The sequence below is a fragment of the Phyllostomus hastatus genome, unplaced genomic scaffold (assembly GCF_019186645.2).
Source record: "Phyllostomus hastatus isolate PE091 unplaced genomic scaffold, TTU_PhHast_1.1 phas_contig_159, whole genome shotgun sequence".
Classification (NCBI taxonomy): Eukaryota; Metazoa; Chordata; class Mammalia; order Chiroptera; family Phyllostomidae; genus Phyllostomus; species Phyllostomus hastatus.
The window spans coordinates 17,771,001-17,793,344 of record NW_025333640.1 but is presented as its reverse complement, the minus strand read 5'-3'; positions in this window follow the sequence as shown (position 1 = coordinate 17,793,344).

The following is a 22,344-nucleotide window of genomic DNA, read 5'->3' as shown; positions in this document are numbered from 1 at the left end:
ATAAACTATATAATATGTAATTGACTCTAAAAGACATGTTTAGAACAAAGTCTAGGAAGAAACAAAAATAATAATAGAATTTGTATCTAGGTTTTAAGATTAAATTATTCTTTATTTTCCTTTTTATAATTTTATAAAATGAGGATTCTTGGCTTTTATAATTAAATACAGGGGTGGGCAAAAGTAGGTTTACAGTTGTGAGTCCTCAAAACAGTCTATTCCTTTATTATTTTTTATTCATTATTGTATTATTTATTTGGAATTAATGTGAGTTACTGCTTTCTACTAACCTCTGGTTACCACCTCATTTCTATTTGTATATTAATTCTCCATAAGCACTACAGTGCATATAAAAAAGAGGATATAATTGCAAGTTTTAATGACTTTAGAATGTGACTAGAACAAATTTTATCCACTGACTCCATGCATAGATGCCAATTAAAACAAGGGTTTAGAGGTGATATTTCATCTGGAAAAGCATTTTGAGTGGTGAACATACCATGTAAAATATACTGAAAATGGAAAAGAAGATACATGAGTTGTGGGAAAATTGTTTTATTTACAACATGCTACAATATATATTTGGATACACAAGATGAATTGTTGATGAAGGCTTTAATTTTTCTGAACAAATTACAGTATAAGGGATATTTTCATCCAAGTCTTGGTTGATTAAGAGTTAACTATAATACATTCACTAACTTATATTGCTAGTTGATGTCATAAATAAAACTAGAAATTTGTTTTCAGGCCTGTTTGTGCTATACTGTATGTACTACATTCAATTTAACTTAAATAAGAAGAGGTAAATCACAGCCTAGAGAATAATCCTCCATACTAAAGAGTTTGCATACTCTTTAGTATTAATACACACTCAAGATGTATTGATAAGGGCAGGTTTCCTAAAGATAAAGTATTTAATCATTTAATTCTGAAAATTACATTTTTAGAGTGGGGACATAGCACAGTGCAGTGGAAAGGTAATGGATTTGAAATCAGGCAAATGAAGCCTGATGATACTACTGAATATCAATATGACCTTGGGTGAGTTAGTAAGAGCCTCTGAACTTGAGTTTAATCTGAAAATAGGCATGGCACTTCCTATCATCAAAGATAGTTTTGAGTCAAACACAATACAAAGGAAGAATGCTTAATGTATCCTGGTAGACATTCTATAAATGTCAGTTTCCTTCCCACTTCCATTATCTTCTATTCAGTGATTCATTCTTACATTTTTAAATTAATAATGCCAAACATTTTTATAGATTTTATGAATAGAAACACTAATTAAACCAGTTTCTGTCTTCCTGGATACTAAATTCTGTATTTTGATCCTTATTATATGTCTTTGCTAATGAGTCAAACTATGCAGGAATTCTGGTTTCTTTTTTACTTTTTTCACTGCTGATATTAGAATTATAACCACAGGCTTTTGTATAACTTCAGACAATTGTAGAACAGACAGTATAAATAAATGAATAAGACTGAAAAAATTAAGTGCTTAGATGCCATCTGACCATTTTAAAATATTTTTGTATTTCCTTTGATAACAGATATTTAAAATATTAAATATTGTTTCATGTAATTTTATAAGTGTAAAAATGAATTGCAGAAAAGCTATAGTAACATTCACAATTACTGGAACTACTTTAGAAATAATCTATATTAAAGAAATTTTATAATCAGTGATATTTGAATTTTTACAACTCAGTGATTCAAGCACAAATCTTTACAAATGTAATTCAATCTAGTATGTACGGAATTTCTCAGTGCCTCCTTATTTTTCTCTTAATTTGTGTCTCCATAATTCTTGGCCCTTGGGCTTTTTTCTGACCCACAGTTTCTGAATCTAAATGCCTTTTTACATATCTTATTCCAAGGATCTTTATGCCTGTTCATCTTCCTTTTTATCTCCCTATTTTTCTCAATTTTCTGTTCTCTTTGTATCTTAATTGATATATAACTGTGTTTTTGTCTCTTACACCTTTCTTACTATTCTTACACTTTCCCTGTCCTTTCCCTTTTCTTGTCTCTTCATTATCTACCAAATAATGAAAACAGTGATAAATAGTAGCTGCCATATATTAAACAGTTACTACTTACAATACAACTAAAAATAGAGATGAACTCATCCTAATTGTGTGTTATTATTCCTTCAATTTCAGAGTTCTGAAACTATGGCTTAGAGAAGAAAGTCAACCAGTTAATTTTATTGTTAGTAAGCAAGGAAATAAATAATTATTTGGACTACAAAGGAATACCTGCTGAAACATAATTTTTGTTGTATTCCTGAACTAACAGTTAATAAAGGAAGTATCTAAGGAGAAAGAGAGACAGACTTAGGTGAAAAGTGGAATTTGAGAAGAAAGAAGTCATGACAACTGAGAAAGCAGGAGTAAACAAATACAAAAAAAAGGACACCATGAAGAAAAACATGTTGATACCACTATATCAACAGTAAGACTGAGCATTTGGCCAATGGATAAGGCAGGGCATCCGATCTGAAACCCTTGCATTGAGCCAGATCAGATAGAACTGGGTGGTGTGGTCCTGGTTTAAGGATGACTGCTAACCCAAGGGTCACCATTTCAATTCCCAGTTGGGGCACATACCTGGGTTGCAGGCTGGGTCCTCAATATGGGGCACACAAGAGGCAAACACACATTGATGTTTCTATCCCTCTCTTTCCCCTTCTCTTCCCCCTCTCTCTAAAGATGAATAAATAAAATCTTTTTTTAAAAAGGAGTGTGACTGCTAAGAGAAGCAAATGCAATCCTGCTTTGCAAGACAACATCTGAAAATTAGCACCCAAACTTCCAGTTGTAAGACCAATTTATTAAGAGCTCATAATCAAAGAATGTCAAAGTGTAAAGAACAAATCACCATATCTACATCAAGCAATGTCTTGAGACTGATTTGATATTCTTGCATCTATAATTTAATACATAACTATTATTGTTATATACTTACTGTTTTAGGTATTAATAAAAGAAAGTATTTGGTACTGTGATAAAATAAAATTCACCTAAACCTATTTTTTTTTAAAGTAACCACTCTCAAATATAAGACTTACATGTTCTGTGATGTTAAAAGTGGTCTTTTAAGCCCTGGCTGGCGTAGCTCAGTGGATTGAGCGCGGGCTGCGAACCAAAGTGTCGCAGGTTCGATTCCCAGTCAGGGTACATGCTGGGTTGCAGGCCATGACCCCCAGCAACCGCACATTGATGTTTCTCTCTCTCTTTCTCCCTCCCTTCCCTCTCTAAAAATAAATAAATAAAATCTTTAAAAAAAAGTGGTCTTTTAAATCTGAATCTAGTTTTTACACAAGTTAATTATACTAGCTCTTCCTATCTTAGGTTGAGTTATCAGAATACACAAAGCCATTAGGCATAATTTGTGTCTGATGCTGACATAAATGCTTCTGGGCTCCCCTCCTCGCAACTCTGTTTACAGACCTTACTTCTATTAGAGATTATTAGAGCTAAATAAAGAAAGAGATTTAATTCTCTTTTCAACATTTGAATCAGTAGAAACTCCAAGTGTTATTATTATCAAATCTCTCATCTTCTAACAAAATAAGAAAAATAAAAAATTATTCTCATAATCTTTAGATTTCAGTATATGATATATTCATAACTAAATTTTACCAATTGGAAGAAGGATACATGAACCTCTTTGTTAAAAAGAAATAAAATACTTTGTCACTTTTTCTCTTTTTTTTGTTAAGATTTTAAAAATGACAGATGTGGTCTATAAATTTTCCATAGCTATGGAAATCTGTTTTTAGAACCAACTGATTTGAAAAAATTTGTAGCTTTTACCATGGATCATTAAATCTTGAGCAACACTTTAAAACAGAAAAATAAAGGGACTTTTCAAGCAGTGATTTTAAATTGTTTTCATCACAGAGACAAACTAAACTTGCTGCATGTAGATGAATAGTTTTATAGTGATTTGGAATATTTTATCTCTTTTGCTATAGAATCAAGGTTACACTAGTAAAATCAGGGTGAGGAAATAGAAAAGCAAACTTCCTTTCTATTCCTCCAGTTCAAATTTGAAAACTGAAATGCTGGTTCAAGATCTTGTATAAAACTATGGTAATTTTTGGGTATTGACACATAGGAGACCCTACAATTCACCCATTAAACAGGGTAAGGAACAGGCACAGGATTCTTCCAGAAGATGATTTCATCCTGAACTTCATTGTTGTTATCATTACATTGTTATTATTTTAAAAAGATTACATTGAATCTATAGGTTGATTTAGGGAATTTTGCCATAAGAGTATTTTTAGCATTTTAATTCATAAACAGGTGATAGTTTTCCATTATTCTGATATTTTAAAAACCACTTAAAATATTAGAAGTCTAAAATTTTCAATGAAGAATATTTGGTAGTTTTCAATAAACACTATTTTTACTTCTTTTGCTAAGTTTATTTCCAAGGATTAGATTATTTTTTATTCTATTGGTAAGTAGAGTGTGATATTGTTATGTTACAGAATTACATGCTTGTCATTTTGTAATAAAAAATTTTGTAATCAAAGGGGGTGTTATTTGCGCCTGACCCTGTATATATTCTCAGAAAGAGCAACTATATACAATGAAATTATTGTTGAGGATGTTTTTATGTTAATATCTCTTAAAGTTGTATAAGATAAGGATTCTTTTAAAGAAAATAATCAACTTATTGTAAATTCACTATTTTAATAAAAAGATTTTACTGAAATATTAAATACAATAATTTATAAACTCATGCTGTTTTTTCTAGGCAGCTATAAAATCAAAATATATGTATAGATTAAATATTAATATAGCTATAAAATAATTACATTTTAATTAGATAATTAATTCAATGTTATGAATGATGTGCTGAAACCAAATTTCCAATAAAAGCTCCATAATATTGACATCTACAGCACACTGATTTTCACAAGTTTGTTCTATCTGCTTCACGAGGGACATGCAATGCTTACATTCTCCTGTATTTAGAAATAAAATTTGAACTATTGTAGAAGCTTTGATAGTACACCATGATAGCATCTCTGAGGTTCACTTGACACAAAAACATTATTTTTAAATCACATTTTCACTGATCATTTCTCATTCAACTTTTTAAGTTATAGTAGAACTACTTGTCACCAAGTCTGTTAACAGCACACCAAACACAGATTCTAAAATTATGTGGCAATGCTCAGTTACAAGGTTAACCAGCTGATACATGATACCATAATAAATATCAAAGAGAAATCATCTCCTTCTCCATGCATGTAATAATATAAAGCTTTTAAAAAGAATGAACTAGATTTTCATCCATGGACATAGAATCAGTCAGCAGAAATATTTCCAAGTAAAAATGTATCATTGAGCTCCGGCCAGCATGGCTTATTTGGTTGGGTGTCATCTCACAAAGCAAAAGGTCACTGGTTTGATTCCCAATCAGGACACATGTCTGGGTTGCAGGTCTAGTCCTTGGTTTGGGTGTGTGCAAGAGGCAACCGATCTATGTTTCTCTCTCACATTGGATGTTTCTCTCCCTCTCATTCTTCCTTCCTTCTGCTCTCTTTAAGTGAACAAAATCTTTTAAAAACCCTATTATCAAATAATATTGTTTAATAGAATATATTACATAATATCATAAAGTATAATACACTAAATATTACATAATATAAATACACACACATATATGAAATATCTGGAAGGGTAAACTCCAAACTATTAACTGTTTTTATTATTTTACTGTTAGTGAATGGAAGTGTGTGTGGGGGGGTGAAAAATCACCTTCCCTTATTATTTTCTAGTGTTTTATATAATAAGAATATTATCAGTATGTAATAAATATATATGTATGTGTGACACAGAGAAAATATATATTAATTCCATATTATTGGAAAGTTTAGGGAAAGTACAATTTTTCTAAATATAAATTGATAAATAACATTAACACTCAAGTGGGTGAGTAAACAGTAGCCAGCAGTAGTGAGATTCTGTGTCAAAACAAACACGAGCTAACAAGTACATGAACCTTGATACATGATGAAAACATTTTTCTTTTCTTCATTTAACCTATAAATAAAAATAATAGAAGTTTGTTTAGAATTTGAGTCATACTTTAGAAACTTGCACTATGTGTGGATCTGAAATTTGAACATTAAATCAATTGTAGGTAAGATAAAGTCATTCCACACAAATAGGTTTTTTAAGAACCCTCAACTGTAACATCAGAATAAACTAATTCATATCCTATGTAACAGAATCAACTGTTTTACAGACAGTAGATGAACTCCTCTAGTGTTTTCTTCAACTGCTGTTGCCTTCTGTTCTTAGCTGAATCCTATTTCCACTGAGAGAAGTCACAACTGAAGCCAACAACCTTTTTTTTCAGAATGTACATATAAGACGTGATATCTCATGTGTAATACAACAGAAGTATAAATAACTATTGTGTTGTGCTTTTTTCCTCAGCAATATTCATTCTCTTCAATTGAAAAATTGTGTATTTTATTTTAAAATAACAATTTATGACATAATACATAAGATGAATAACATAGAGCTATATTATTTACATATTTTTCCATCTAAGTTGATATTTCAACCTAATCCTCTTCAAAACTATGACTTTTAATAAAGAGCCCACTACTTCTTTTAGTTTTTTAATTTCACAAGAAAACTTAACTTATTTTAATGCTGTAAATTATTTGTGTTAAAGACAAAGATAGAATTTTCTATTTCTAATAAAATTTTGATAGCTACTTCTTTATAAAGGGACTGATTTGAATATCCAGATCTTACATTTATACCATCTTTTTGTGTTTTCTCTTAATCTAACTCAGCATTCTCCAGCTTCTATGTGCATAAGAGATAGTGCACAAGGTTATGTTCAACCACTGAAGAGTAAGTATATGATTTAAGGAAGCTCTAATGGTAAATTAGATGAAATATTCAACTTTTGGTTCCTATTATACCTTAATTATTTGCCCAAGTTTTATATGAAATTTTCATAATTATAGAACAATTGAAGATATTAGAATAAACAAACTATAACATTTACCTAGTGTCACCCACATTTAATTATAATATATATAGATATATTTGCTTCATATCACTGAAAACATAGATATTTTTTGTTGTTACTGAACCACTTGAAAGCAAGTTGTAATATCACAATATTTCACCAGAATGTCATCAACATCTATTTCCTGAGACCAAGTATATTCTCTCCTCAGCCACTCTACCATCCACACACACTCCCCAATCTAGACCTCATCCTGGCAAACTGACTTCTTTCAGAAAGCACAGTGTTTCCAGGATATTTTAGTGCAGAAGCAGATATACTTAAAGTAGACTGCACGATTAAAAAAAATAACAATTACCCACGACTAAATGGACTAAAAAAACGTGTGAAACTGGGATAAAACACTTTTTACATATTGCTTTCCAACTGACCATTAGACTTAAACCAAATTATCTTACTAAGATGATTATTGATGTTTCTTAAGCTAATAAATTGTCAGGGAAAAAAAACAACACTTACATAAGAATGATGAATATAAATCAACTTTATTTTCTAAATAGCTCAAAATAGCAACAATATTTAAACATTTTCCAATGTACCTTTATTATGTTCCTTACTTTCAATAACCATGTAATTATATGCTCAGGTTTAAGAATACAGCCTTTTCATAAAAGGACATAATTGGATATACCAAATGTATAATTAAACTATGTCAGAATTCTCATTAATTAGATATGATAAATACATTGTAACATATTACTACTCATTTGAAATTAATACCTCCAAAATCTTTCTATAAAACCAGCCTATTGTCTGCTGTATAATTAATGAAATCACAGGCTTAAGGTGGTAACAAACATCATTTTCTGACAGGGCAGAAATATTGATAATCTCAAGATCTAGGAAAAAGAACAAATACTTTTAGGTATTGTAGGTGAAACATGGGAGAGTTGGACTCAATAGTTCTTGGTTCGTTAGCTTGTCAGTATAACATGATGGTAAAAATATGTAAACACAATAGTGATGCTTGAGCATGGTCATTTTCATGACACAAACTTCTGTAGTACACTGCCATGAACAGTTACACTTTTCATTCAAAGGCAATGTTATACATTAGCACAGAACAAATGTAATTTCTAGTATCACGTTTAAGATAATGCCCCTTCTGATAATGAAAATACTGCTTTCATTAACTATTATTTTTTATTTACCAATGATAGTAAAAGAAGGGTTTTGTTTTTTTTCAGATATCCTCAAGAAAAGTTTTAAGATTACACACATGGACATAACTTGAAGTGAAATGCCTTGAAGTCAGACAAGGCGTGATCATGTAATTGAGATGAAAATAGCCTGTGTTAGGCAAGGTGCCGAGTAGCAATTCAGGTCTTCAAGGATTCCGTAAAGTAATCTCAAATCAAATTTGTAGCTTTCTTTCAATGTTATGTACATAAAAATCTTGCTGAGTGATGAATATCACGGCTCTTTAGGATTTTGCACTTGCTTTGAAGGGATAGCAAGGGCTCAGATAAAATTATTGTAGGCACTTGAAGCTCCTCACTTGTGAAAGACAGAATACTGCAGTGAGTAAGAGTCCTAGGAGACCTCTATAAAAGATTAATTTGCAAAAATGCTCAGGTGCCTAAGAGAAAACTTTTAAAGCACAGGAAAATTCTTGATCTCTGAATTTTTTAATCACCATAGCAGTTGTGAGAACAAATGATTTACCAGTTTAGGTATATTATATCTTTGGAAAGTCACAACTCTGTGAAGACAATTAACATCTTAGAAAATCTCCTATCGCAATAAAAACTAAGGTCAGTTAAATAAGGATTAACAAAGAAATTAGAAACCATTAGGATAGAAAAAGTTTATTGTTTGAGCTCATAATTTTGAGTATTTGACAGAACTCTGAACCTCCTGGAAAATTATATTCTCTCTTTCCTAATGCCAAACATTTCATTTTTATTGCATAGGATATTTTCCATCTTTGTATATTTGTTATTTTTTCATTTCCAATCCCAGTTTCATGTTTTCTTCCAACTAGCTTTCTGTGACTCTCATGCTGACTCTAATTCCCATTAATATGCATTTAAACCCCACTTATTTATTTGTAGGCCTTGCTTATTTCACCTAGCATAATATTCTCCAGGTCTACCCATGCTGTTGCAAAGTTAAGTGATGAAGGGGGGAAGTAAGAGAAACTAATAATGAATAGCAAGGGAGACTAGGTTTGCGGTAAGGGAATATACCCCTATGCCTGAAGTTATCAGAACTTGGACAGATTAGTTGTAGCATTCAGTTAAAATAAATTTTAACCCTCCCTCCACCAAAAGCAAAAAGACATTAGCTAGACTGCAGCTACTTTGCAGGGATGGATTCAGGGGGAAACATTCCACAACTGACTTCACTGGACCTGCTAACTTCTTGCTAGTACCTCTTGCTAGTTAGTGTCAAAAGCAAACAAGGAGGAGTTCCCTTGATGCATGCCATAAAAAAAATCAGTCATGCTTGACACAGAGCATGGGAGAGAGGTGTGGCCAGTCAATTTAGTGAGGCAGAAGATAAATGCAGGCCATACAGACAAAATAGATTTGACTTAATTTTACCTACTAAAAATCATGTCAAACAGACTTCAATTAGAATAAGGTTATTCAAAATCTATTTTATTTTTTCCAATTAGTTAATATATTGGAATATATTATGCTTGTAGTTATCAGACTGTGCTCCTTAGAGCCCTAGGGAAAAAATATAAATATGGCTAAAATTTCAACATGATTTGCAAATATTAAATTAGTGTGGCAGAGGAAACATATAGCCCATACAGACAAAATATAGTTGGCTTAATTACACGTACTAAAGTGATCATGTCAAACAGATCTATCAGGATAAGGGTATTCAAAATCCATTATAGTCAACAACTTATAGATTATTGTTTGGTTTAAGTTACTTACAACAGAGCTAACCTCATTTACTTTATGTCAATTTTTCCAAATTTACATTCCAAAATGTTAAGTTATGGGTTCCTTATGTTATCCTTGTGTATTGATTACAATTTCCACAGCTATAGGTCAGGAAGCATTAATACCCTCTCTCCCTCCCTCTCTCTCTCTCTCTCTCTCTCTCTCTCTCTCTCTCTCTCTCCACAAACCTACAGATTCTGTATTTTAGCCTAATGTTTTGACTTGACAAGTGCTCCTTTACTATGCTTTGTTTTCCTTTCTGTGTGAGAACCTGTCAATTTAATCTGTTAGTCCTCAACTGCATACCTATTAATATAGACTCTCATTGCAGTGACTGCATTTCAAACATATCAAGCATTACTGAGCTTTGCTTTCTTCCTAATGTTTATCACTTTGCATTTGTAATTGGCATTGCAGTGGTATTAACTCTGAGGCAAGGAAGAGGCTATTGTCAATGGAAAGGAGATATTTTTAATTCCACTGCTCCAATGTATCAAAATAAGTTTGCTCCTAGCAGGATGTAAAGGAAGCATTGCCTTGGGCTGCACATCCTGCAAGTGCTACTTACCAGCTCACAAATGTTTCATTATGACATTACTTCATGTAATACATGCCTCTGATGTTATCACATATTTGGTGATATTTTTCCAAATGAGAACATGTCTCTAAAGTTTCTGAACATGATTAGAATTAAATGTTTGAGCCAACAAAACCTAAATACTCCCTACTGAGCATTAAATCACTTTTTTTTGCCTACACAATAAAGCTTAATGTATTTTTTCATGCTGCTTAGACAGTCACGTACTTTAAAAGTGTTCCCCCAATATTTCCAGGACCCACCTGGCACCACACACAGTTATTACAATAGGATTGACTATATTCCCTGTGCTGTACTTCCCATCCTCAGGACTATTCGGTAACTACCAGTTCTTCTCAATCCCTTCATGTTGTTCATCCAGTCCTCCAACCCTTCCCCCTCCACCCTCACAACCATCACTCTGCTCTTTGTATCTGTGAGTATGTTTCAATTTTAAAACACTCACTTAAAACTGGTCAGCTATAAATTTCTCCTATTAATGGAGATACACATAAACAAAAGAATGGATAATCTAAATGACTACATTTTGTTTTGAAAAAGGGTCAGTGGTGAATAAAACTTAATCTAGCAACCTAAAGCAGAAATCTATAATTGAAAATCAATTCTATTTTTCTATAATTATATAGTCGATTATAAATTATAATATATAATATATAATTACATATTCAATTATAAATATATAAATCAATTGTATATTTTCAATATAGATTATAGAAATCTATAATTAAAAATCAATTATATAAGAAAGTCTGTAATTGAAATCAGTTATAATGAGTTAAACATTTTAATTTGGTTGTGTAAATAAACTAAGTGGCTTATACAATTTTTCAGTTCACCTGATGACCATTTTCTAATGATTCAGTTGTACTCTAAGGCGTGCAGTTTCCCTAAGCTCTGCCACATACAAATCTGTGTTTTAACTTATATGCATGTGACTTTCTAATTTAGGGAATCATGTTTACTGACTAAACTTATTAACTAGACACATTGATATAATAGTAATATCAATCATAAACAATAGCAATAGTAAATATTTACTAGAATTAAGAGTACTAAGCATTTCTAATCATCATTTTATTTAATTTTCACCAAATGTTTAAAAGAAGTGGAGGAACAATAGTGTTAAAAGGCCAAAAGGGCACCTTAAAAACATCATGAAATGAAGTTGCCACACCATTAACAGCTGAGAAACAAACCAAGTAGACAAAACTGATTAATACAGAGCATTTATAACAGGGCATTTACTTTTTTAACTACATAATTTCATGATAGAAAAGTTTATTGAATGGAGTTTCCAACAATAAGAGGAATGTTTGTTAGCTATCAGTGAAGTTACTTACAACACAGACACATATGTGAGTTTGTGTTGACTTTATTACTCCCTGAATTTAGGTACCTGCATACTTAGGAGTACGTATAATTCATCCTCTCCTCATACTCACTAGCCAACACACCGCTTTCTACAAATATGGTACATCTACGGGACTTCTCATTCATTCTAACTTTTCCTGCTCCCCCTTCATGGTAAGCCTGTCTACGAAAGCCCCTATCAGACCTTGAACTGTGGTCCCATTTCTCTAAACAAGGAATGGATATTTTTTTTCCAGGTGTGTTGGCTCTTTAGATAATTGTCTGCCAGACATCTCTACAATTCTGAGCTGAAGGCGTTCTCTCTAGCCTACTTGTAACTATCCTTCATCTTGTCCTTTTAAAGATGGATTTTGTGTATCTCTCACATTCCTTGCGGTACTTGATGATTTATGAGACAAGGGGCCATTCCATTTCTACTCTACAAGGTAACTACTACAGATAAGGTTTTTTTGTTTTTATTTTGTGCTGAGTCAAAAATACAACAAACTTCATCAGTGCATGGAGGCTAAATCAAAAAATAAAGGAAAATAAATGTCTTCACACAGTGCACATAATGTTCATTGTGTAGTTTCTACTTACAGCAAAATTGTTTCCAACTATATAAACTAGAGATATCTAATTACGGAAGTAGGAAAAAGAGATGATTCCCCCGATTGCAGAAGAGAGGTGGCCCATAGATAACACACAGTGGATCCAAGTTAGGTTTCACTATGTCATTTTGATGAATATACACAATGTCATTTTGGTTGTTTGTTGAACAAATAATTTAATCTAGATATTTTAGCATGGCACTGGCAAGGTAAAATGAAGAATATAAAAATGAAAATAGATGGTCTTTTATTTTATGAGTTTGCAGTTGGTAGGAGAGATGAATTTTTGTGAAAAGCATGAATTCCTTATTAAAAAATGAAAAAGATATATTGTGTTATGTGAATCTTGAGCATGGAGAGAATACTTAAAGAGTTCATTGTTGATGGTAGGAAGGATTCAAAAACAGGAAGAATATAATCCAGAAAGAATTAAAAGCATGGGTGATAAGAAAATACATGGTACACAATCAAAAAGTAAGTAAATAAATTGGGCTGAAACACAAAATATGAAAAGTGTTAGCAGAATGGAAGTTAGAACTGTTTAATAGAAGCATTCAAATAGTAGGCAAAGTCATTCTGTCCCTTTCCCTTAGCCAATGTAAAAAAGGTTATAAAATAAAAAGTTTTAATAATTAGGTGAATGAATACATTTTTCTGAGAACAATGTTGTTTCCAAAGTATGTGTGTTTCCTTTTGAAAACATTAGAAATAAAACAGACTTGAAACTACCCAACTATACAGCTTTACTATTCATAGAATGATATTTTCCACACAGGTACAATTTTAGGAATTCTAATTTGTTCTGTCTTTCATGGTCAATGAGAACAACATATGTTTTGACCCTTTTGCTAACTTGCTGCCTACTTTTCTAAGATTTTATTCTGTTGGTGTCTTCATTAAGGATTTCAAATAGCAATGACCAAAATTCTGACCTTGCTGCGTGACAGGTATGTAATGATGAATTTGCAGTGAAGCTAATAAAATTCAAACTTTGGGTCTTTCATTTGCATGGGCTTTTTTTTAAGACCCAAGAATGGCCCTGAATATTTGTTCATGCAATCATATGTTTTTGCAAAGATTATAAAGTAATATTTTTAATCCCACTGCTAAAGCTTGGTGCCTCTTAATGATTTATCTGACCATCCACCATCTACTATCTCATATTGGCTGATACTGGACTAGGGATGGCCTCTTTGGGGGTCTCATTGAAAGAACGTTGAGTTGGGGAGTCTTAGTTTGGTTTAATAGGATATAATTCTGAGATTTTCAATGTGTGGCTGGCTGTCTCCAGGTTAGGACTAGCCCTCTGCTGTGTCGACTCATCCAGCACTGTGACAATGGCCCGAAGACACTAACCATGGGAACATAATCACCCCACCAGGCTCTGAAGTCACACGGGTCATGTAGGAGAAAAAAAATATGGATCTAGAAATGCTATTGTAGAAAATTACTCTAATACAAGCTGTACAAATTGTAAATATGCTATTTCACTTCAATGATCCTTAGAATGGAGATTCTCTCCTGTCTGACTATATTTGTACTGCTATTTTTGCTACTGTAAGAGATGCAAAAATAAACAGATATATTAATTGATTGATAGATTGATAGACGACCAACAGATAATTTGGGAGTGGTCAAGAATTGTGTGAAACCAAAATCATAAAAACTAATGGGTTTGTATGGCACAAGCTTCATTCTGTACTTCAAATAATGAATGCAACTGTGTGTAAACTTTCATATTATATGAATCTCAATATATCAGATTGCATTTTAGTGTGCTCCATGTGTTTTCCAGACAAACCTTGGCAGTCCCAAAAGAAATGGCATGCAAAATTGCTTCTGATGTGTCAAAAGGACCTAAAGAACCAAATGCCATACTGATAATACTCCTATGCATATAAATAAATACATCAATCATGGTAACATTAGAGGAAATTGAAGATGCATTTCGTAGCTTAATACATAGTGGCATATTGTAAAATGCTTTAAACTATTCTTGTGTGAGCTCTGATTTCAGGATAATTTTAAGTATTTTTCACAATAATTTATCATGCAATACTTAAAATGTAACATCTTAGTTGAAGCCAAAAATGTTAACCAGCATTATCAAACCATCAAGCATTTATTGATTTTATTTGTATGTTTTAGCAGCTAGTTAATTTGATTCAACTCAAACAGTAAACTGTCTTGTGAAGCTCAAACCTAAATTGTTATTTAATCCTTTGCTGTTTATTGTCTTCCCATGAATTTGTGGCTCAAGGATCATCCAGATATTTAGATAGTGTTGACATACAGATTTGGGGGCCCTTCCTGAGATTTTTTTCTCTCGCTGTTCTGTCCCATTGTACCATAGTTGTCCCAAACTCTGCACTCTTCATGCTGTAAAGGTGGCATATTTTCTTTTGGAGATTTAGCCATTCATGTAGCACGGCCAGTGGCCTGCCTCAGGCTAAAAGTCATTAAAACTGGAAACTCACCCAGAGGCACTGGCTTTGTCCAAGTGCCAACCAGAGCCTATCTACTTTTGTTCACTCTCCAGGATCTTCATATAGTAGTTTTTAGTATTTAATTTAGAGTTTATTTGTTATCTGCAAAAGCCTGTTCCTGTAGGAGCTTACCCATCTGAGGTCTAAGGGTAGGTTCTTCCCAGGCTTTTGATTAAGAGCACAGCAGTTTTCTGATTTGGAGATAACAGATCCTTCTTCCCTCACAGGTTTTGTGTTTAGCTTTTTAGCCTCTACCTACACATTTTCTCAATATGATCTATGTCTTCAGGGGGACACTCATTGTGCCTGTGTAGATAGCCCTTCCTGAGTCCCCTACCTCCTGGATCAGTGAAATTCAGGTACAGTGAGTGCTATGACACTGTGAGTGATTTCACTTTGCTTTTCTGGCCCACACATCTAGCCTTATGTGCCACCCTAGAATTCCTAGTATGTGCTGGAGTAAGTTCAGCCTGTTTGGAGGATTGGCTAGTTTGTAAACTGTTTAGTTAGTTTCTGGTAGTGTTGAAGATTTCACTCTTCCCCCACACTCCCTCCCTTAAGAGACTGTGTTACTGGGCAAATCTGATCATCATACCATACAGAGATTTGGAAAACTTCCAAGGAGAGAAAATGTCTGCTGATGATCAAATTAGTTATAAAGAGTTCACCCTTCATTGGTACTTTGGCTAATCTAATTTTAGGCCATTGTAGTACTTCTTATCTTCAGCCTTCCAATGTTTAAAAAAAAATCTTAATGATAAGAAACCAGATGCTTTCCCCTAAGATCTGCAACTACAGTGTCCTCTTTCTCACTCTAATTCAACAGCATACTGGAAGTCTTAGCTAATGCAATAAGACAAGAAGAATAATAAGAAGCATAGATGTTGAAAAGGAGGAAATCCAACTGCCTTTGTTCACAGATCACAAGATTGTGTATGTAGAAAATCATAATAAAACCACAAAAAACTTATGAACCTAAGAATCACTTATAGCAAGATTGTAAAACACAAGGCAAATAGTCGATTGCTTTCTTATATATTAGCTGTAAGCAAGTGGAATTTAAGTTAAAAATACCTTTGTACATTAGCACCATAAAAATTAAATATATAGGTATAAATCTAAGAAAATATATACAAGATGTATATAGGGAAAATTATACAACTCTAATAAAAGAAATCAAAATACATAAATGGAGAAATATTCATGTTCTTGGATAGAAAGAGACAATAGCATTAACACAGCAGTTTTTCTCAAATTTATCTATAAATTCAATACAATGCTAACATTCCTGCAAATTATGTACACATACAAATGGATTCTAAACTTTGTATAAAATGCAAAAGACCCAGAATGTTCTGCACAATATTTAAGAAGAAGAACAAAATCAAAGAACTGATTCTACACAACTTCAAGGCTTACTATATAGTCATAAAAATCAAGATAGTGTGGTATTGATGAAAAAATAGACAGAGCCATAGAACAGAATAGAATCCAGAAATAAACTGTTAGCATAGGTAGCTAGTTAGGTATTAACAAAAGAAAAGAGAACTAAACTGGTTAAGGCTGATTAACTAGGATGCAATAGCTTCAAAATACTCCAGGGGACAGCGACATCCTCCAGTGATACCTAAGCAGCAGAAGAGACCAGCCAAACTCCCCAGGGAGTTAGCCTAGATTACTGAGGGGGAGGGGAAAATAAACTATTAAGAGGCAAATTCTTTTGCTGGGTGTAAAATGACTAGTTGGACCTTATTAAAAATTTAAAATGTATACTCTGTGAAAGACTGTGAAAGTATTAAGAGAATAAGATAAAATAACAAACTGGGAAAATTATTACCAAAATATAGGATTATATAAGTCCTGTATAGTAAAGGAGATATATCCAAAATATATGCCAAAATAACTTGTAAAATTCAACAATATGAAAACAAGCAACACCATTAAAAAGCTGGCAAAGATATAAATATTCCCCTCAGCAAAGAACATATACAAATGTCAAAAAATCATATGCAGCTATTCTCATCATCACACATCATTAGGGGATTGCAGACTAAATAACAGTGAAATACCAGTATAGTCTTTAAAATGGCTAAAATCCAAAACACTAACAATATTAAATGCTAGTGAAGATGGGAATTCTCCCATCTAGCAATGTGAAGATGCTAGCAATGGGAATTCTCATTCATTTCCAGTAAGTATGCAAAATGCTTTGCTACTTTGGAATACAATTTGGCAAAAAAACTCTGTACAATACAGTGATCATGCCCCTTGGTATTTACCCAAATGTGTTGAAAACACACAGAAATGTTTATAGTAGCTTTATTCATAATTTCCAAAACTTGGAAGCTATGAAGATGTCCTTCAATAGGTGAATGGGTAAACAAACTATGTACATCTACATAATGGAATATTATTCATCAATAAAAAGAAATGAGCTATCAAACCATGAAAAGACATGGAGAAACCAAGCAGCATATTGCTAAATGAAAGAACCCAATCTAAAAAGGCTATATATGGTATGGTTACAACTATATGATATAATGGAAAAGGCATAACTACAGCAACAATAAAAATATCAGTGATTGCTAGTGGGGAGAGGTAAAGGATGAAGAGGTGAACTACAGGGAGTCATTAGGATAGTAAAATTATTCCATATAGTAGTTTAATGGTAGATCTGACATTATCTAGTTGGATATATAGATAGTATGCATTGACCTAAACAACACCAAGAAATGGATCTCAATGCAAATAATTAATAACAATGCTAATCCCAATGCTATACATAATAATTAATAACAGTATACCCATATTTGTTCCTTAATTTTACAGGTGCACCACACCAGTCCAAGGTATTAAAATAATAAGGGAAACTGTGGGCAGATAGGAGAGTATACAGAACATTCTCTGTGTCCAATTGCTCTGTAAACCTCAAAAAACTGCCCTACAAAATAAAACCTACTAAGTAAAAAAATATTAAAAGCAAAATAGTTCATATCTGCAATTTGTCATTTTTTTCTATTTTAATCAAAAACATTTGCCTATCACAGCCTACTATGTCTTCTTACAGAGTGGAAGTATCAAACAAGAAAAAATTTTAAGTAATAACTGAGTAAGTTATCCTATGTAATACTTTCAAGAATACTCTCTGCAAACTAAATGGCTTATAGACAAGAACTGTGTAAGAAACTCTTCACAAATTAGAATAGACATCTTGAGAGACTTATTGTTTCACTGTTAAAATTCTTATTGCATGATAAAATTTACAGAATAATCTGCTAATCTCAGTGAAGTGTGTTGCTGTAGTTTGTCTAATTTCCTTTGTTCTCTTTCTTATTAATAACTAGTTAACTATTTATGATTGCAAATGGAGCATTAGGCCATAAGCCGTGTCTTGAATATTTGAATCTAAAGTTGTGATTACACAATTTACAATATGTAGCATGGGACAATATTGAACACTAAGTAATAATATTCTTAATAAATTTTAGTTATTAGAATAGTTTTAGATTTACAGAATAATTGAGAAGAATATAGAGTTTTCATATATCCTATACAAAATTACCCCTCACACCACCACCTGGCATTAACATGTTGCATTTGTTATAATCAGTTAACCAACATACTGATATATATCATCAACTAAAATACATAGTTTATTCATATATCCATAATTCTTATCTAAAATTCTTTCCAGTGTCAGGAACCCATCCAGGATGCATTATACTTAGGGTTCCTATTGTATGTAACATTTTCTCATACTTTGTTTTCTTTCTGACATTTACTGTTTTAAGAAGTATTGATCAGATGTTTGGTAGGAGATACCTCTATTGGAGTTTGCCTGATGAATTTTTTTCTCATAACTCTATTGAGATTATGTGAAGAAGATCAGAGTTAAGTGCCATCTTCACCATGACCAAACAGGCAAACATATTATCAACATAACTTATAATTGCTAATGTTGACCTTGGTCAACCACCTGAGACAGTGTTTTTAGTGTCTCCATTATAAAGCTATTTTCACCCCACTGTTGCCTTTTCCATATTGTTCTCTTTGAGAGGAAGTCACTATGTACAGCTTGCACTCAAGAAGTAGATGCTTCCCCTCCTTGAGGTTAATGTGTCTACATGAATTATTTTGAATTTTTCTGAATGAGAGATCTGTCTTTCATCACTCACTCATTATTTTTAAATGCACCATTTATATTAAATGGATATTTATTTAAAAATAGAATCCAATGTTATTAATTTAATTTTCATCAAATTTTTACATCTTTGATTATTGAGGGTTCTTTCACCTGGCTCTTGTGCCTCTGACACACTCCCATCAATGTGTTTTCTTGTTTCTGAATACTTCCTTATCTTCAGGTACCATAAGATGCTTCAAGCTCATATTGTGTACTTCCTGCTGCACTCTTAGAATCATCCATTTCTCTAATGATCTCTGGTAACTTTTGTTTGGGATGACATCATATGCCAAGATATGTGTTAGATATGCTTATTGTTACTGGGGTATCATTTTTAGATTATCTATTGTATTTTTATATGAGTATGAAAAATGATATGCTGAGTCATATTACTATAAAATGATACATTATCAAAATGAAGAGAAAACCAAGCTTTAAACTCAAGAATAAGTCAAAATAAGGATGTGTGGAGTAGCTAGTTGAAAGAGATTTCATAGATAATCCTTTACCTAATAAATGGCAGCTGGGGCATTGTTTGGTTCATTAGGTAGTTGGTTAGCTGGTTTTGGTTCATTAGAAGCAGAAGCCTGCAGCAACTTTTAAGTGCAGTGACATAAAGATAACAGTCACCCAGAATTAGAGAATTGTTTTCCATGTGTATAGTGTCTGTAAATGACTGAATTCTGTCTCTAGAGGCCTAATAACAAAATTTCACATATAACTTGGAACTTTAAGAGTCTACCATATTGCTCTAATCATGACATTTTCTATGTTGATTTTTCGGCTAATGTATTTCCTCTGAAGCAAGGATGCCTTTGCTCCCAGAGATTACTATGACCCCTCTAATAATATTTAAACATAAATAATTAACACAGCACACAAATTTATAAAAATGTATTTAAGAAATGAATTACTAAAACACATACACATACACACACATACATAGTTATATATATATTTTAATATTATATATATATAATAAAGATATGCTGGTTAGCTTTGTGTGGAATACTTACTACAAAGAGTTATTTCCCATCACTAATGGTAACTAACATTATAAAGAAACAAAAGAGACATTTTCTAAAGCTGCTTTCAGTAAAATATGTTATAAAAGAAAAAATTACTGTTACATAATAATTTCTAAGTCAGAAAGCCATATAAGTTGATTATTAAAAATAAAAGCCCACAATAAGAAAAAGAATGATCTGAAAATAAACTGTAGTTAACTAAAAGTACAAAAGTACATGCTCTAAAATTATTGCTTGCTTAAAACTTAGCTGAACAATGAATGTTTCTGATAAAATTTATATCTGTGAAATGTAACACAGAAATAAACTTTTTTGAATTAATAGATCAAGCATAATATTCATAAAAATTGTCATGAACCAAAATTGGTTACTGAAACCTCATTTAAAAGTTAACAAGGCAAATGAGTGATACCAAATAATTTTTGAGTAAAATTATGACAAAAATATGTTTAAATGTGTTTTAAGAAAAAATCATAATTACTTTGATTTAATGGATGTAGCTGCAAAAAATGTTTTTCCCCCACATTAAAAGGTGTTTCCATTATTTTGATATAATATTAGTTTACATACATCTCTAAATATTTTTGGAAATCAAAACAGTGAAGTCATTATGTCTACTAAACATGAAAGCAACAGATTTTGAAACATTTAGTCTTCAGAGCTGCCTACAAGTCAACAAAAAATCTGTTAGAACTTGTCATCTGAATTTTTGTTTTTAAAACACCAATATCTACTTTAAAGGTGTCAAAATAGGAAGAAAATTGAATTATATTTCTTTTAAGGAACTTATTACGTCTTCTAGGAGTCAATTTTAGAATGTGAGTAAATGAGAATTACGGTGAATCTGTTTTACATGTTTTTACAAGAACAAAATAAAACCATCAAAGGGTATTGAAATAAATACATAAGGATGGAGTAGTTTCAGATATAGGTGATGTGAAACCAGCTTTATTAAACTTAGAACCTAATGCCATCCAACAATATTATATGGTATTTTACTTATTATTTTAAAAAAGTGAAGTTGTTAGGTATTTTTATTATGCAGATGTTTACAAACAAGTATGAAAACCTCCTATATATAGAAAAAAATTAAAATAACATGCTTGTATACATTTCTGTGATTTGTTCATTCTTAACAGTGGAAAATTAGAAAAAAAATAATTTCCTAAAAAATATATTCAAACCATAAATTTCCTTATGGGACATTCAAACCATTATTTGTAAAGGCTATGAGTTGATGTTTTCATTCAATACAATGTCATCTATGAATTTCTGTACACATTCCATACTCAGTTTAGTTATTGAGCTAACAGAATGTTTTACTTTTAGCACACAAAAATACATGTACGTAATATATTAAATGGTGATTTCTCTCCATTCTTTCCACAAGTGTGTAGACTTTTGAGTTAATATTTATTAATTCTTGTTTTCACTAGTTCAGTTAAACATATTTATTCCTCCTGTTCAAGTGCTGGTATGAGTGATAATACAAAAGGCCTATGGGTATGGGCAGAATATTGGTTCATAGAACAAGTAGTATTTTCTTTAACTATTTCCAAACAACAGAGAATTATTTTCAGAGTATTCAGAATAATAATAAACTCCCATAATAAAGATAATTTTATCCTAGGAGAATTTATTTTTTGGCAGTGGTTTCATGGAGCCATATGGATAGCTTTATTTTGTCTTCAGCTTCCACTAAAGTTGTTTCCTTTTCCCCTTAAGGATGCCTCAGATGTCGTGTTAATAATATTTCAAGCAGTTCTGGGTCCAGTGAGCTATTGCAGCACTATGCACTATGGCACTGACAATAACTAAGAGTTTTCTCACCTTGAAATGGCAAGTAGATATGAATATATCCTCATGCCCTAATGAATCTACAATCATGTTTATGTACCAGCTGTTTGCAGTTCCTCAGCTGCTGTGGTGTATCTGGCTCTGAATTTTCTCTTGCTTTTTATTAACTATCTTGGAATAAAAAAATAAATGTAAATATCCACCAAATATGAAAAGAACCTTTTGAAAAGGGCAAAGGCTGACATTATAACTTTTCAAATATATATACACCATGATGAAACTATATATTCTACATATACAAAATATATTAACTA